Genomic DNA, 3,753 nt, shown 5'->3' on the forward strand with positions numbered 1-3,753 from the left:
ATGCAAATATCTTTGCGATATGTATCCCGAGAAACGCAAAAGTTTTGCGAGGGAACGCAAATATCTTTGCGAGAGAACGCAAAAGTTTTGCGAGGGAATGCAAAATTTCACTCACGAGGGAACGCAAAAAGTTCCTCTTCAGGAACTCGAGCTACGTCGGAGAAGAACGCTTTGGGGGAACGCCTTCAGCGTGACCGGCTCTAAATCATGTGTGTAATCAGACCAAAGGATGGGCAAGACATCATAGGCAGGTGACGTCAGAGGCCAGGAAGCTTAAAAGCATGTGGGGGTGAAAACGGCATTTAGCCTTCTGTCCTCAGCAAGCGCTCTGTGTGTGTCAGTCACTATCTGTTTGTGAGTCTTATTTAGTGTTAGTTTGTCCACTGATAAGCTGCATTTGTCAAAGCTTCAATCAAGAGAAGTCTTGGGCGAGAGCAGGCAGCGTTCAGGCTGTGTGTTTTCCCTGCCCCGCGAAAAAAATAAATAAATAAAGGGGGGTAGGGACACACGCAGTTGTGTGTTGTCTGCTTGAGAGTGAAGCGCGCAGAATCAACTCTCAAGGGAGTTGACGGCTGCGATGCGAGCATTTTGCTTCACTCTCAGTAGGCTCTCTTTGAGGAGGGAGCCTTCACATGGGTTTCTCGCGCGTGCCAGCCTGCTTTTCGCCGAGGTGGAGCGGTGGTTGCGCTCGCGGATTTCGCTTTCGGATCCACTGGAAAGGAATGTAGACGGGCAAGTCCCTATCTTCTTCCTTAACCACCAGATCCGGCGCCCGCTCTTGGGGTTTCAGAAGCCCGTGTTTGCGGTACTTTCTCCCCAGTGAGAGGGTTGCGATGCTCTGCCTGTCTTTCTCAAGCATCAGTTACACAAGCATATTATGCCTGCTATTATAATGAGCAGCTTTAATGAGGAGTGGAGCTCGCGCAGTAGGCTCTCGGGGGGCTGATTGTGCTTTTCTACTGGTTCGTGCCCCGCGGCTCGCGCCCGGGGGTGTCACTTCTTGTACTCCGATGACGCTAGAGTCAGAGTGGCGCTCTCAGGCCGAAGGGCTTCTAGTGGAAAGCGGTTCTGCGGACCGTCATTTTCGCTGGAGAGCCTTTGTCATAACGCCCTTGACGCATAAGGCCTAGGACTTTTTGAGGGCCAGCTCCCTCTGGGGAAGAGGTGCCCGTCTCTCCTCAGGGCCCTGAGGAGATCAATCTGCCAACCCTGCCGGTGTTCCAGGGCGCAGCGGTCTCCGGCAAGCGCTTCTCTCAGTTACTGCCCGGAAACGTAGCGGTGCTAAGAGGCTCGCGACCTCTACGGAGGTCCCCTAGAGCAGCTACTACAGTCGTCCCCTATTTTTAGATCGGCATTTTTTTGAAACCGCTCAGTCAGGGGACTGAAGTTCAGCACACTTGCACAGACCAAGTCCGAGGACTGGTGTGTCATGATCTATCATAAGATGCACTTATCTCCATCCTTCCTCATCGGAAGTTCCTGAGGTTTGCTTTTGGGGGGCAAAAGCCTACCAATACGGTACTTCCTCTGGCCTTGCACTCTCACCCCACACTTTCACAAATCAACCACATCGAAGATTGGTTAATATTAGCTCGATCAGAACGGTTGCCGGTTCGGCATCGAGATGTCATTTTTGCTCACACGAAAGAGCTGGGGTTAAGGCTTAATTCCAAGAAAAGTGTGCTTTCTCAAGTACAGAGAACCACTTAACTGGGCGTGGTGTGGGATTCGACCAAGGTGCAGGCATGTATGTCAGGGGAAACCCACTTCGCATGATCAAGGTCACGCGGGGAGTTGAGAGAAGTGAGAGAAGGCCCGGTCACTCACTGTCAAGCAGTCTCGGAGATTGCTGGGTCTTGATGGCAGCTGCGTCCAACGTGAATACTATTGGCCTGCTGTACATGAGATCCCTACAGTGGTGGCTCAAGACCAAGGGGTTCTCCCCGAGGGGAACCCGCTTCGCATGCTAAAGGTCACGATGGTCACGTCCCTCACTGGCTGGGGTTGCGGTCATGAGTGGCCATCCTGCCCACGGTCTGTGGGGCAGTGGTCGCCATCTGACATGGCATATAAAACTGCCTGGAGATGCTGGCGTGCTTCCAAGCACTATAATATATTCTCCCGGACCTAAGAGGGTCACCATGTGTTGGTGCGCGCACCGACAACACAGCGGTGGTCTGAACCACCAAGGAGGTCTGCGCTCACACTGTTTGTACAAACTACTGTACCAGATCCTTGTGTGTTCCCAGGACGAACTCCTCTCGCTGAGAGCAAGTCCACATTCCTGGGCATCTAATATGGGAACAGACATCATGTCGACGGCAGGGGCCGAGGCCCGGGGAATGGCGGCTTCACACCGAGGTGATGAAGCAGATTTGGAGAGATTGGCCAGACTCGGGTGGTCTGTTTGCGACTCGAGAGACATCGCACTGTCCCCTCTGGCTTCCTCTGACTCATCCAGCTCCACTGGGGCTGGACACCATGGTACAGACGTGGCCTGTACATTTTTCCCCGATTGCTCTGCTCCCGGGAGTTCTGGAGAGATTGCGCCGGGACAGAGTCCCGGCTGCTGTTAGTAGCCTTGAAGTGGAAGCTTTTCACTTCTTGGTGCGGAGAACCGCCAGCTCGACCCAGTTAACGGCCCGGTTCCCCTGGCGGCTCTTGCTTCATTCCTACAGGCTAAATGCCTGTTTCACCGCACGTGCTTTTAAGCTTCCTGGCCTCTGCGTCCCCCGCCTATGATGTCTCTGTTTGAGTGTTTGTTAATTTTATCACCACTTTACCTTGCTGATGGTCTATAACCAGTGTCACCAACCTTTTTAAAGGAATAGATCCCTGACCTCGGCCTTTATGAAAGACAAGATCTACCTATTGAAGAATTTAAATAAAAAAACAAGCCATACACCAATCACAATTCCAATCCAGAATAATAATTACTTTAATTAAACAAGCAAACAATCATATCCTAATCATAATTTTTTAAAGCTCTTTTTTCAGGAAATTGACTGATATCTGATACTGATCTTTTAAAGCAAATTTATTTATGGGCTATTTGCTTTTTAAAAAAAAAAAAAAAAAAAAAAAAAAAAACCAAACTGGCCTTAAAAAAAATATCTTAAACCATTTGAAATTAGAGGCAACTACTATATTTTAATCACAATCCAACAAAGGTTGCTACGTACGTTGTACAAGCAGTTGTTGTTTTATTTGAATTAGATTGTAAGAATTCAGGATTTAAAACAAATTTTATTTTTGCTACATAAAACCATAGATATATTGTTTCCTTGGTTACAATTATATGGAGGTAAGAGGAGATTAAAACTCTATTGCCATCGAAACTTTTCTCAAGACAACTCTCTTCAGTGATACATTAACATAACCCCACAATTCAATATTTATATTTCTCTCCTATATTTTGACCATTGTGAACACAGTGGGGCTATTGTTCTCCCTGCTTGCTAACAGTATTTTCTCCTCTTTGCGCTCGTCTTCAGTGTCTCTGAGCTTTGATAATGTCCATTGCCCCAGTAGATTCCAGTACAAAAATATAAAAAAAATTGTGTTTTGTTCTTATTTTACTATTATTTTCGGGTTCTACTGGGACAGTGATAAAGAGCTACCAGTTGATCACAATTAATGGGTTGGCAACCACTGGTCTATTCTGTCAGTGCTGTGAGAAAGTTCATGAGTGCATTGCTTGCCTGTAATTTTGTACTAGACATAAACTGTTTATATTTTAATATGTTTTAAATT

The sequence above is a fragment of the Cyprinus carpio genome, unplaced genomic scaffold, assembly GCF_018340385.1.
Source record: "Cyprinus carpio isolate SPL01 unplaced genomic scaffold, ASM1834038v1 S000006809, whole genome shotgun sequence".
Classification (NCBI taxonomy): Eukaryota; Metazoa; Chordata; class Actinopteri; order Cypriniformes; family Cyprinidae; genus Cyprinus; species Cyprinus carpio.